Source organism: Choloepus didactylus, chromosome 9, assembly GCF_015220235.1.
Source record: "Choloepus didactylus isolate mChoDid1 chromosome 9, mChoDid1.pri, whole genome shotgun sequence".
Taxonomy (NCBI): Eukaryota; Metazoa; Chordata; class Mammalia; order Pilosa; family Megalonychidae; genus Choloepus; species Choloepus didactylus.
In genome coordinates, this window is record NC_051315.1 from 67,827,381 (window position 1) to 67,842,924 (window position 15,544).

General features: G+C 36.5%; 1 pseudogene; it reads right to left on the bottom strand.

The window, feature by feature from the left end:
- Positions 1-1,440: 1,440 nt before the first annotated feature.
- Positions 1,441-10,675, bottom strand: LOC119544016 (annotated as a pseudogene).
- Between the last annotated feature and the right edge of the window lie 4,869 nt (positions 10,676-15,544).

Consider the following 15,544-nt stretch of genomic DNA (forward strand, 5'->3'; position numbering starts at 1 on the left):
ACTCATTCCACATTTATGATCAGTTGTTTTGTTTTGTTTTTTAATGCTTTTTCATTCCTCTGAGGGTTCCTGTTTTCTCTCCTTACAGTATGGCTTTACATTACTCAGGATTAGAAAGTTATCATACAGAAATTAAAGAAAAAAGATTATGCATTATGGGACATAAATGTTTATTAGCATAAAACATGCTTTTCCTTTCTCTACAGGTTTTACTTTATGTCACCAACGGTCAACAAATTGCTCCTCCCACCCCTAATAATGCTCTCAAGGTAATATTATTTGATTTTATTTTCCTTACTTTTTTAAAGTTACTTTAAGTATTTCTACTAGTTTGCTAACGCTGCCGGAATGTAAAACACCAGAGACGGATTGAGTTTTATAAAAGGGGGTTTATTTGGTTACACAGTTACAGTCTTAAGGCCATACAGTGTCCAAGGTAACACATCAGCAATTGGGTACCTTCACTGGAGGATGGCCAATGGTGTCCAGAAAACCTCTGTTAGCTGGGAAGGCACATGGCTGGCATCTGCTCCATAGTTCTGGTTTCAAAGTGGCTTTCTCCCAGGACGTTCCTCTCTAGGCTGCAGTTTCTCAAAAATGTCGCTCTTAGTTGCACTTGGGGTATTTGTCCTCTCTCAGCTTCTCCAGAGCAAGCTGCTTTCAATGGCTGTTTTCAAACTGTCTCTCATCTGCAGCTCCTGTGCTTTCTTCAAAGTGTCCCTCTTGGCTGTAGCTAACTCCTCTTCAAAATGTCACTCACAGCTGCACTGAGCTCCCCCTGTCCGTCAGCTCATTTATATGGCTCCAGTGACTCAACTTAGACCCACCATGAATGGGCAGAGCAACACCTCCATGGAAATTATCCAATCAGAGTCATCACCCACAGCTGGGTGAGGCTCAGTCCAAAGAAACACTCAAAGAATTACAATCTAATCAACATTGATAACGTCTGCCCACATAAGATTACATCAAAGATAATGGCATTTGGGGGACACAATATATTCAAACTGGCACAGTATTGTTTATAAGTAAAAGCAAACAAATATTGGTAAAAACTAAAACTAATGTCTGCTATGTTTACATTTAAATTCCAGAGAAATAAGTATATGGAAGCTATCTCCATCAATAGCAGTTGTTAAACCTATAAAATATTTTACACATGTAGAGACTGAAACACAACAGATTTCAGTTTTCTTCCCTCTCCTCCTCCATCTTGATCTTACTCCCATCCTTAGCAAGCAGACAAAAGCAATTTCAGACTCTGAAGGGTATTTGCTCAGAAGGATACACACAAGGAAAAATATCAACCTTTATTTTAAAATGTTAAACTTACTACAGGCTGGTCAAGAAAGATCAAATATGACTTCTTTAAATTTGTGCATTATTTGAAATTAGAAAATTTTGGTTTATCACTAATATTTTTGAAGTTACAATAGTATTTCATGAAGATGTTGCCTTTTTCAAATACTGAATTAGATCTTCTCTTTCACTCTTCTTTTTAATACCAGCAAAAATCATTTTAGTTCCAGGGATATATTTCTTTGGGTTCTCCAAATATTCCAACAGAGTCTCTTCTCCCCAGACAACACCTATAAAGGTGAAAATAAGTTTGACCTTTATCTAGTTAAATGTATAGGGTTTACCTTTTGATGCAACCCTTATATATGAAAAAAATATTCCTCTTGGACTCAATAGGAGGGCTAATATAACCAAAAATATTTATAGTTTCTGACCCGCAAGAAAATTCCAAAATTAGTCTGTTCCAGTCCTTGCCGTTCCTGTAGAAATCTAGTAATCACATGCTGTTTAGGGTTATTTTAGGTACTCCACTGAACTACCATCTCAGATATGTTCTGCCTAAGGAGTACTCCATCCTAGAATTATCGAGAGTTCCTTCTCCATATGTCCTTACAGATCATTTAATCCAACCCCTCATTTTGCAGGATGAGTAGATGATGCCAAAGAAAAGTAAGTAATTCACTCCAAGAAGACAAGACCTTTTTAGAGATAAGCATCTGTGACTACTAACTCATATTTCCCTGTTTTTTCTGCTACTTATGACAAACTGCCTCTACTGATTTTTTGTATCAAAACCTGTGATTTCAGGAATACAGTTTTAAGATGGCACATAAAGATTGCCTCTACCTTTTGTTCCTTTCTAAAGACAGATAAAAGCAACAAGAGGTGAAGAGAAACAGAAATGCTGATGCCATTTTTGTTGAACCTTTAGCAACTATAACCTCAAACTTGGTATAATTAGAGGATGCCAAGCAGACCAACAGGAAACTCGGACCAGGACCAGTGTGACAGGATATCTATCACTTACAATCTCGAAGAAAAGAAAGGTTCTCCAAAGTAGGCAACACACCCAGAAGAGCAAAATCATAACCCTTTTTCTCTTTTTACTTTCTTTTTTTTTTTTTTTTTTGGTTTAAAAGGAGAAGAGTATGTGAACTGGCTATGAAAGCCTCCCTAAATTCATTTTGACACCATGGAGGGCCAAGGAAGCCAGGAATAAAGAAAGAAAACACAGACATGCCATTTTTGAAAGAAGGATGCTACCTTGTCATAGGCAGAAAAGAAACTGAAAATGTTGGCTAACCCTAGACCTGCCAGTCTCTGTCAGCTGAAATAAAGAGCCAAACCCCCCTCAAAAAAAAAACACCCATATACACTCAGACACATATACAAATTTCTAACATAACTGTGGGTAAAGAAGACCTCATAACTAACTGAACACTCAGCTCCTCAACCTTACTGTCCTGTATATAACTGTCCAGGAAGAACTGTCCTCACCAAAAGATGAGTCAGTGCAAGAGTACTGAAAACACACACACACACAAACAATACACACACACAATATGCATACACATAATGGAAAGAAATATAACAAAAAAGCAAAAGATAAATGAAAAATACATATCAGAATTATGCACATTAAGCAGATGAAAATCATGACCACTTTCCCATGGATTCAAAAAAGGTTTCTATGAATCAGGGCTTGAAGCAGAGCTCAAAGGCTCAAGGAGAAACTGTCAAATCATAAAGACATCAAGGACAGCCGAAAGAATATATGATAGCACAATCAAACTTGAAAACATTGACAAAAAAGAAATAGAGAGGAAAAAGAGACTTTTTTTAAAAGGATCAAAGGGAAAATTACAGACACAGACGATATTAGGCAAAAGACATCCAAAATATGCATAATTGGTGGCCCGTGCAAGATTTTTTAGAAAAGAAATAAAATTATTAAAACATATACTTAGAGAAAATTTTCAACAATAAAACCCTGAATCCACCAATTGGAAGAGCACACCACGTCCCAAGAAATCCTGAATCAGATCAATCAAGACATAACTGAGAAAAGTTACTAAATTTCAATTGTAAGAATTTTATTGACACTTAAGGGTAAAAGATTAAAAGAAAAATGAAACCAAGCAAAAAACTGAAAAAAAAAAAAAAAAAGTAACTTACAATGGAAAACAATCCAGTTGACCTCAGATTTGTCCAAAGTATCATTCAACATGAACCATAAAAAAATCCTGAGAAGTTAAAGTGTAACAGGAACCCACAGAAGTTTTCAAACATCCAAAAACTGGGACAATATAGTTCCAATGATCCTTTCTTAATATAACTACTAATAGATAACCTTCTACCAACTGAAAGATAAAGTCACTGTGATAAAAGCTTGAAATAAACATTGATACTATTTAAATGTAGAATGTGTTAAAACAACTGTGATAATTATGGTTACATGATATATCATGTCAGAGTAGAAAAAACAACCTAAGTAGCAAGAGTTAGGAGACAGCATAAAAAAGCGGGAGGTTGTACCAATAGCTTGATTTCCTTATACTTCACAGTAGAAAATAAACATATAGTGCTTAAAGTAGATAAATCAAGTAACAGAGGCATATGGATATTATTGAAAATATGAACATGGCCACTAAAATTACAAAGAATAATATTACCTAACAGAATTAGTTGGCAGGTGTAGAGGAATAGGGGAAGGTAGGAAGAAGTGAGCATACATAATTTCCCTCATCACTTATACTGGGAAGTACCCTTCTGAACCATTTGAATTTTCATTTAAGATACATGAAGTTCAGGGGAGAACCTAAGATGGCGGCTAGGTGAGACAGGGCAAAAAAACACCTCCATGAAAAATACTACATAAAAACCAGAAGGTGACCCAGAACACCGGTTTCAGCAATGCACCAGCTGGACAAGGTCTGCTAGAACCACAGGGGCCATGCACTTGGTGAAACCGGGAGTCTGCATTCTGAAACGAATGAGTAAGCTGGCTGAAAGACCTGCAGCTGCGCTGCGGTGGGGGGAAGCCAGGGGTTGGCATTTGGAGATGGACTGGTTCTTTAAAAAAAAAAAAGAGAGAGAGAGAGAAAAACCCAGGAGCAGCTGCAGTTGCAATGGTGGGAACCGCGCAGTGAAGCACGGCAGGAGCAGGCTGTGCCAACCTCTCGGTGTCTGGCATGGGGGATAGCCTGCTGCAGATTCCCTCAGGGCCAGGGGAGCGGAGGGGAGAGCCAAAAGGAGAAAGAAACCCTGCTGCTTGCAGCTGGCTCCCCGGCAGGCTGGAGACACTCCTGCCCAGGGCCGTGCCCACAGCCCAGAGCCATGCCAGTTGTCCTGGAGCTGGGAAGGAGGAACTGTGCGAAAGGGAGAGGGTTGAGACACCCCCTTCAGCCAACTTTGCATCAGGCTGAAAGCGCCCCTGCACGGCCCGGTGGCCCGGGGCTTCCCTTGAGGGACAGCGCACACTTGTGACGTAGCACAGCCTTCCCTCAGCAGAGGTCCTGGAAGATCACAGCTGAGAAGGGGGGCCCGCTCGGAAAACCCAGGGATGCTACATCAATGCCGGTGGTTTGTGGGTCAGCGACACAGAAAATCTGGGGCAAAACTGAAATGAAGGCTTAGACTCTTGCAACAGCCTTGAATCTCCAGGAACACCTGGGAGGTTTGATATTAAAGCTGCCCCACCTCCCTAACCACCCAGACACACACCCCACATTCAGGGCGGACAGCACCAACAACACACCCAACCTGAGTTCACAAACTGAACCCCACAAGAATCATTTCCCCACACACCACAAACACAAAGTTGAGAAGAACTGACTTGAGGGGTATAGGTGACTCACAGACGCCATCTGCTGGTTAGTTAGAGAAAGTGTACGCCACCAACTTGTATTTCTGAAAAATTAGATTGGTATTTTTTTTTTTACAACTTGAAAGAACCCTATCAAGCAAAGCAAATGCCAAGAGGCCAAAAACAACAGAAAATCTTAACGCATATGATGAAACCAGACGATATGGAGAACCCAATCCCAAACACCCAAATCAAAATATCAGAAGAGACACAGTACTTGGCACAATTAATCAAAGAACTACAATCGAGGAATGAAAACATGGCAAAGGATATAAAGGACATGATGAAGACCATGGCACAGGACATAAAGGACATAAAGAAGACCCCAGAAAAGCATAAAGAAGAAATTGCAAGAGTAAATAAAAAACTACAACATCTTATGGAAATAAAAGAAACTGTAGGCCAAATTAAAAAGACTCTAGATACTCATAATACAAGATTAGAGGAAGTTGAACAACAACTCAGTGTACTAGAAATCCACAGAACAGAAAATGAAAGAACAAAAGAAAGAATGGGGGAAAAAATCAAAAAAATCAAAACGGATCTCAGGGATATGATAGATAAAATAAAATGTCCAAATTTAAGACTTATTGGTGTCCCAAAAGGGGAAGAGAAGGGTAAAGGTCTAGAAAGAGTATTCAAAGAAATTGTTGGGGAAAATTTCCCCAATCTTATACACAATATAAATACACAAAGCATAAATGCCCAGCAAACTCCAAATAGAATAAATCCAAATAAACCCACTCCAAGACATATTCTGATCAGACTGTCAAATACTGAAGAGAAGGAGCAAGTTCTGAAAGCAGCAAGAAAAAAGCAATTCACCACATACAAAGGAAACAACATAAGACTAAGTAGTGACTACTCAGCGGCCACCATGGAGGTGAGAAGGCAGTGGCATGACATATTTAAAATTCTAAGACAAAAATTTCCAACCAAGAATACTTAATCCAGCAAAACTCTCCTTCAAATTTGAGGGAGAGCTTAAATTTTTCACAGACAAACAAATGCTGAGAAAATTTGCCAATAAAAGACCTGCCCTACTTCAGATACTAAAGGGAGCCCTACCAACAGAGAAACAAAGAAAGGAGAAAGAGATACAGAGAATTTTAACAGACATATATAGAACCTTACATCCCAAATCACCAGGACACTCATTTTTCTCTAGTGATCACAGATCTTTCTCTACAATGGACCATATGCTGGGGCATAAAACAAGCCTCAATAAATTAAAAAAAAATTTTTTGAATATATTCAAAGCACATTGTCTGACCACAATGGAATACAAACAGAAGTCAATAATTTTTGAATTGTAACTCCACTATTTACTTCCTACAGGGTATAAAATACACAAACTCTTACGACAAATCAGTGGTTTTGAACTCAATGTAAAATATGTAATTTTAGACAAGAACCATATAAAGGTGGGGGAATGGAGGAGTATAGGAATGTAGTTTATGTGTCCTATTGAAATTAAGTTGGTATCAAAGAAAAACAAGATTGTTATGGATTTAAGAGGTTAATTTTAAGCCCCACAGTAAACACAAAGAAATTATCAGAGAATATGACCATAGAGATGAAAAGTAGGAGTTAAGAGAAATGGGGGAAGGGGCAATGGGGAGTCAAGAAATGAGTGTAGGGTTGCTGTTTGAGGTGAAGAGAAATTTCTAGTAATGGACGGTGGGAAGGAGATAGCATTACAACATTCTAAATGTGATTAATCCCACTAACGGAATGCTAGGGAGGGGGTGGAATGGGAAGATTTAGGCTGTATATATGTTTCCACAATTGAGAAAAAAAAAAAAAAAGACAGTCTAAATAGATGACAATTGAATGCCAAGGATGACCCTGGATGGGATCTGAGGATGGAGGACAGGAGGCTCAAAGGGACACATTTGAGACATAAGGAAAAAAAAAAGGAAATATAGAATGTAAGCTTTGTATCAATGTTGAATCTCTTATACTTCTTAGCTGCATTTAATGGGATTGCATAAAAGAATGTTCTTGTTCATGGGAATTGTATATGTGAATTATACTGTTTGTTCAAGGATTGTGCAGCTAGCTCTCATATGTTCAGAAGACAGAGCAACAGATGTTGGATGATAGATAGGGAGGGAAGGAGGGAAAGAAATAGTGGTGTGACAGCATGTTAAAGTTGGTGGATTGGGGTATCGGGGAGGGGGGTCAGGGTATGCTGGAGTTCTGTGTATGGGGTTTGTATTGTTTTTGCAACTGTTCCTATAACTTTGAATTTATTTCAAAATAAAATTTAAAAAAAAAGATACATGCAGTTCAGACATTTTTAAAATTATTAACACATTTCTGATAAGGTTTGCCTTATTACCCCCATGAAGAAGATGTGACATGACAATGAGCAAAAGATAAAGACTAATCCCTAATAATAAGTTAATTTGGTTAATATTATACCCCAATGACATGATTTTTTAAGAGGCCAAGACCTGGGATTGAATCCTAGTTCTGTCACTTTTTAGCATAGAATCCTGGACAAATTATGAGTTAATTCAAATAATATGTTTTTAATACCTGCTTCAATTATCACTGCCCCAAAATGCAAACAGCTTTTCAATGCACTATAAAGGCATTATTCTCAAAAGAAAAATTTTATCCATTTACTTATTTAAAAAAAAATCAATATAAGACTATAACTACAATCATGAATTCTGTAAAACTATACAAAGAATCATCTTTAAAACATAGGATTTTCCTTCTTCTCAAAAGTAAAATAGTGTAATTATTTGCAACAGAAAGAAAAATATGATTGACAGCATGCCACAATTTGTATGAACAAAGAACTACTGCTTTCCTGATTCTTCTTCTTTCTAGTATTCAAGTCTGTCTTTGGGCAAGCTGTGCTAAGGTATTTTTAAAACCTTTTTTAATTTTAAATTACATTATTTTTAAATACTAGTTCAATTAAGATAGTAAGGTACTTATTCTTATTTCCTCAGTAGAACTACCAAATAACAATATTCCCAAATAAGTCACAAATATTACCTAAAGGATCTAACTTAGGGAAATTTTATTTCTAATTTTTAAATAATGTTAAAACCAAGCCTTTTATAGTTTTCAACCTTTGACAACAATATATAATAAATGATATATTGTAATGACTTTTAATATAATTTCAAATCAATGCTAATAAGAAACAAAATCCTCAAAATATTGGTCACTAAGGGAAGAAATACAGCTAGACTACAAATAAGAACTTCAGATGTTGACTGCTCTTGTAATAGGAGAATAAAATAATAGAATGACAATATAGAGAAAAAAACAAAAACAAAAAATGACACTATAGAGAAATATTATTTTAAAAATTAAAAAGCTATATAAATGCAAAGTATAAATGCAAGTTAAAAACTGATTTATTCAGTCATCTATCAACTAAAAATGCCTATTAATCAAAATTTTTGCATAGCCCAAATACAATGATATTGTATTAATAACTATGCTGATGTTTTAAAAGATGCTGAGGTATTCCTGAATCAATGAAAATTAAACTTAATTCTATTTACTTTTAGTATAAGTACTTTATCAATCACCTATGTATTTTATACATATATATTGACCTCAAACGCTAAGATCTATTGGCTCTAAAGCAGTTACACTTCCCATATCTTCCCCACCCCTAACTGCCACGGTCTTCTGAAACCAAAGAGAAATCTAGGGAACAGGGCTTTACCAGCTCTCTACCTAGTGTGACTGTATTGTTCTCAAGGCTTCAGAAAAATTAAAACTATCTGATTTTCATTAAAAAGGTTGGCAACATCTTCATACACTAATTTTGTTTTAACTAAACTATTTTACTATCCACAGGTGCCTTTCCCTCAAAATGGCAGTGTTCTAGTTTGCTAATGCTGCAGAATGCAAAACACCAGAGATGGATAGGCTTTTATAAAACGGGGGTTTATTTGGCTATACAGCTACAGTCTTAAGGCCATCAAGTGTCCAAGGTAACACATCAGTAATCAGGTACCTTCACTGGAGGATGGCAAATGGCGTCCGGAAAACCTCTGTTAGCTGGGAAGGCACGTGGCTGGCGTCTGCTCCAAAGTTCTGGTTTCAAAATGGCTTCCTCCCAGGACATTCCTCTCTAGCAAGCTTGCTCTTCTTCAAAACATCACTCACAGCTGCACTCCGTCCAGTTTCTTTGAGTCAGCATGTTTTATATGGCTCCACTGATCAAGGCCCACCCTGAATGGGTGGGGTCACACCTCCATAGGAGTATCCCACCGAAGTCACCTCCCACAGCTGGGTGGGGTCACATTCCAAGCAAATCTAACCAGCACCAAAACGTCTGTCCCACAAGACCACAAAGATAATGGCATTTGGGGGACACAATACATTCAAACCAGCACAGGCAGGTAACAAAAACATCACTATATCTATCTATCTTAATAGAAACATTAACACAGGTTAAATAAAGCAGAATCCACCGCCTAATAAAGTGCAAGCTATTATAGGCACATTCAAAAAAAAAAAAAAATAGTGCACTAGTCAACCAATTCCCCTCATGAAAGTCCCTCTCCTACTACATGGTCTGCAAGGCTCAAATACCAATCCAATGAGGTACATTACAGTCTACAAAAGTGCTATAATAGCCCACTGAGAAATTTAAAAATACTAAATTCATATCATTTATGAAGAGGACTTCATAATATACCAATGTACATGGCCAATAATGTACATTCTAAACTTTTCTAAACAGTAGTATACTGACACCCAAGCTTGTAAGAAATGCCAGCCACCTAAGAAAAGTTTCAAAATAGTTGTATCCTATTTTAAGAAAATCTGATATGATAATCCAGTTAACAACAATGAATATATTTATGTATATATATATCCAGGAGTAATAAATTATTTTTCAAAAAGATATTTGTTATAGTTTTTTCCAACCATTTTTAATCTCTCAATCCTAAAATACTTTCTCACTTTAACTACCATCTACCCTCTTCCACCAAAAAAGAAATTGCTGAATATACTTCTTCAAACTATGTAACACTCCTTCCATCACAAGAACACAATAGAAAATTAAAATTATACCATTAAAATATGATTTGATTTTTTAAAATTTAACTCCTACTTTTCCAAGAAAAATCTACTGCATAAAATGAAATACCCTGTATAGTAAAAAAACCTATCCCACAAATGACTGTTAATTCCTCTGATCAAAAAGATGACCAGTTATCCAAATGGAAGTCTTATGAAACAAATCAATATATCATTTTTAATGCTGCAAATTAAGAAATTATTATAATGGCAAATCATGTGCTTTCTCCTTCTCAATAAAGTATCTGATCCTCTCCCAACTGCCTGGTTTTTACCTTTGTTTCTGTTTGCACCAGAATAAGAAAATCCTGGTGCTTGTCCTGTTTCTCGGCCAAAGAGGCCTCAGAGATTTGGACCAGTCTTATGTTTTCCATCTTTTTCCACTGTGTGGCATTGAGCACATTTTTGAATAAAGATCTTCTTGCCTGTTTCAGCATCTCCCATTTTGTTCTGCAATGAAACATTAAACCACAGACCAAAGAAAATATCAGATTTGCAAAGCTGAAAAGAACAGTAATTCCATCACTTTGGCTAAAGTAAAGCTAATGATATTGAACAACACTCTCTAATTTAAAGCATGCTTTAAAGTCCGAGTGCTCAAAAACTCGGACAAATTATAGTTTACAATTTTATAAAGACTGGATCATTTTCTTTATCAGGCTTATTTTAGAAACTGCTATTGGCATAAACCTGGTCTCACTTCAGTCTACAAACATTTATATTAATTTATATGCATGCAAAAAATGATGCAAAAGAAAGAAGCAATCCAAGTATTCATCAACCAACGAATGGATAAACAAAATGTAGCATATACACACAGTGGAATATTATTCAGCAGTAAAAAGGAACGAAGTTCTGATGCATTTGGCAACAGGATGAACTTTGAAGACATCATGTTGAGTAAATAAGTAAGACACAACAGAACAAATATTATATGATCTCATTTACATGAAATAATTAGAACAAGCAAATTCATAGGGTTTGAATATAGAATATACATTTACCAGGAGCTAGGATGGGGATAGGGAATGGGGAATTAATGCTTCAATTGTACGGAGTTTCTACTTGGGATGATGAAAAAGTTTTGGTAATGGGTGGTGAAGATGGTTACACACTGTGAATGTAATTAACAGCACTGAAATACATATTTGAATGTAGTTAAAAGGGGAAAATTTGGGTTGTACATATGTTACTAGAATAAAAATTTTAAAAATTCCATAGGACCATACAACACAGTGAACCCTAAAATGAACCACAGACCATAGTTAATAGTACAATTATAAAAATGTGCTTTCATCAACTGCAACAAATATACCACAACTAACGCAAGATGTTAATAATAGAGTGGCATATAGGAACTCTGTATTTTATGCATGATTTTCCTGTAAACCTACAGCTTCTCTAATTATTAAAAAAACAGATGCGATAAAAAAAATGATGTGAAGCATATAGATCAAATTTGCGTCTCCTTACTTAAAGATAATGATAGAAACACATTGGAAAGGTGCTTAAATATGATATTTATTATAACTTATACATTTGCAATAATAGAACTGTAAAATTAAAAATCACACAAAAAAGAATGAGGCCCACAGCAAGCTTTGTGTAAACATAATTCCTCATTTACTTTATACTCTCAGCTTTAAACAAGTCTTCCAGGCTAGACAATATATTATCTGAAAGCAATCAGAAATAACATTATTGAGTTTGATCAGCATCGGTATGTAACTAACTTCATCTAAAATGATGCAAAAATTATAATGATTTCAACTTAATCAAAAAAATGTAATTTGAAATGCTAACAGATGCACTACCTGGGTTTTCTTTTCCTGGTCTTTGAGTTCTTTGAAGAATGGATGTGGGGAGCAGACAGTAAGTGTATCTCAACAAAGAAAATTACTACTATAGAAACCTAATTCTTTGATAGTGCAGACCTAAATATGTTTACCTATATAACTCTAGTCAGAAATAGAAAATGTTTGTGCTATTCTGCCAAAGTTGGCAAATATAATATAGTTTAACTAAATTTAGATATTACTCAGGGAAAGTCTACTACTTCAATACAGTGTTGTGCAAAATTACTATCTTTCTAATTTCTTTAAATCCATGTAGAAACCTATAACAGTTTCAATAATCCACCTAAAGGGAAGGTAGTTTTCTTTAGGCAGTATCCCAAAATAACTAAGCTGTTAATCAATGTTTTTGGTCTGAAGAAAAGCAGAGCCAGGAATTTACTTTAACCAAAAGAAGGTTACGTTAAAATTCCAAACTTCATTCAAAATACTGCATTCATTTTCTACAAAATGAATTCTATCAATTCTCAAAATAAGTACAGAGTTCAGTGAGCCTTTGAACACAAGCCATAGATGGAAAAACTTCAGCCACAGAAGTAAGCTTATGGGCTTTTAGCAAAATACATTCACTACACCCATAAAGTTTATATCATATAAAAAGAAAATGTCATCTAAGCACTAGCTAAAGAATCCTAATTTCTAAGGATTTACAAACAAGACAAAGACTGATTTTTTTATCAACTATGTTACCAGTAATTCAGGAAACCAGACATAAAAAAAGACAAAATCAAAAAACAAACAAAAAATCTCTTTGCTCACAAGCTATACTTGAAATTCACTTGAAAGTCACTTAAAAGTTCCATTAACACTTTTAATCACTGTTCAAACTACCGATATTTATCACAATTAAAACTTTCATTGGTGCCACCTTTAGTCACAGAAGAAAACTTCCACGCAAGAACCTATAACCCTCATCAAAGCACATTAAAAACATTAAAAAAAAAAAAATTCAGTAATGGCAAAAAAAAGAGGGCAAGAAGACTAGGAAGGATATCAAGGTAATTCATTTTGCCCTGTAATCATGTGGCACTCCACCAGCATTTAAGAAGAAATATTTCAGTGAAATAGACAAAGATATAACATTTACTGTGGGAATGACCACTCATCCAAGGATAGAGTAATTCCAATAATTCCAACATTAAATGAATGGGATTAAGATTAGCACATATAAGCCCTTATACATACTTACTAAGTGCCAGATATGTTCTAAGCTCTTTATATGTTAAGTCATTTAATCCCAAAAACAGCCTTGTGAGATGGGAACTATGAATATCTTCAATTTTACCGAGGAGGTGAAGCCGTTACAGAAATGAAGCCATATTAGATCTGTAAACTATATACTTAATTTTAACAATCCCTTTATAAGGGTGATCTAGACAACCCTGAATTGAACACAATGTCTGCCACTGCAGATGCTTCAAATCTTTTTGCCAAACGGATAAGAGAGCTTAAAGAGAACTAGGTGAAAAAATTTTTAATAGTGTACCACTGCCATTTCTAACCTTGCAAAAAAGGGACTGCAGTAAGGACAACCAAAAGACCAGCAAAGCATTCAAGTGTACAAAATCCACAGAAGTGACGTTATGAAAGAGGGGAAGGGGAAGATAATTACAGCAGACTTAAAAAGACTAAATGGGATCCCGCCTGTTCTGGTGGAAAGAGTATTGAAGTAGGATGCAGTCATAAAGCTGTGACCCCGGGTAAATCACTTCACGTCTATGAAACCCCACAGGTGTTTACTGTATTATCGTCCTCTAATAGCCTGCGGCTGAGCCCCGTATGTGGAGCAAGAAAGAAGCCAGCTATCCAAAAATCCCAACCTGGGGTTCTTCGATGCAAATATCTCCATGTTGGATCTGACTTCCACCAATCATGGGCAGAAAGCTCTACTCAGAATCAGTCCCAGGTGGAGATCTGATAAGGATGGGGGGGAGCTTCGCTAGAAAAGTCTTATGCTGCACTTTGGGAGACCTGGGCCCCACAGGCTGAGGCTGGGGGTGGGCTGAACCTCCCGGGGGTGGGATGGTTGGATGCTCCTCTCTGGGTGGACCCAGGGTAAAAGAACCCCATGGATGTCCGGCTCACTCCTGCCCAGCCAGTCCCACACCTACTGTTCAGCCAGCGCCTCCGTCCTCTGTTCCCCCTGATGCACGCGTCCCAACACGCAGTCAGGAAGAGCCCACGCCTCAAGTTCACAGGAAACAGTCCCGCAGCACCTCCTCAAGACCTTGAGCCACAGACCCACCAGGCACGCGCTTCCGGTGGAAGCCAACCAATGGCAGGCCAGATTCCACCCGCGCTGTTGATTGGTCCCCCGATCCCACAGGATACCAACTCTCGCAGGGGCTTAAGGCCGTGTTCTCTCTTTGCGGTTACTGACTGAGTCTAAATGTAGTAAAGCATGATGCTTCCAAGCCTGATTTTTTTTTTAACCTTTACCTAACCAAAGGGTTAAATTATATTTGTATATTCACAATGTGTACAGAATCTTGCTTGAAGTAAGCACTCAACTTTTTTTTTTTATGAATTGGTCCAACAGCATTTGATCAAAGGAATCACATCATGTCAACAAAACAAGTGCTTACTATGGGCAAGGCGCTGTGCCAAGCAACTTGGAAGTACAAGCACCGAACTGCAATCCCAGTTTTCCATGTGTTATAATCTGAGTGGGGCAAGAAAAAGTTAAATGGTTATAAATGAGCTACAAAAACCGACAGCAAGTTTGCATGTTACTAATTTCAAAAGGGGCATAAAGCATAGATAGAAACAGAATAATGCTGAAGGAGTAAGGGAGGGACATATGGAGGGAAGGATTGAGAAAGCCACAAGAGGGTCTAGAGTACTGAAGGCAGAGAGGTGAGAAAGTCAAAGTTGTGTTTAGCAAAACATAACTAGAAAGAAAAGCTTAGTTTTGGTTACATAGGTTGGTGAGAAGTGGATGCTGTGAAAATCAGTAATGTTAAAATAATTTTTAAACTGCTCAACAGTCAAGATACTTGGAAATGTAATAGTGAAAATTTTGTGAATTAGGTAAGTGTGGGGTTTACCCAATGTTCTTGCTCTCTAGAGCAGGACTGTCCAATAGACCTTTTTGTTATTATGGAAATGTTCTATGCCTGCACTGTCCATTACTTGTATGTAGCTCTTGAGCACTTGATATATGGCTAATGTGACTGATGAACTGAATTTTTTTATTTTAATTAATTTCAATTTATATAGTCACAATCATCACATGAAATGTATTGAAAATAAAGATGGTTAGATTTAACTATTGATAAGAATTTATCACTTTTTCATTGCTTTAGAAAAATAAGTCACAATATCATCTATCTCATTTTTTAAAATTCAGAAGAAAAAAGTTTCAAGGGACATAAGAATTTCATATGAAATAAACATAAGTTTTTGTCATGTTAATAATTGTACATTATAGGCAACACATTTTAAAACCTTGAAAAAATGT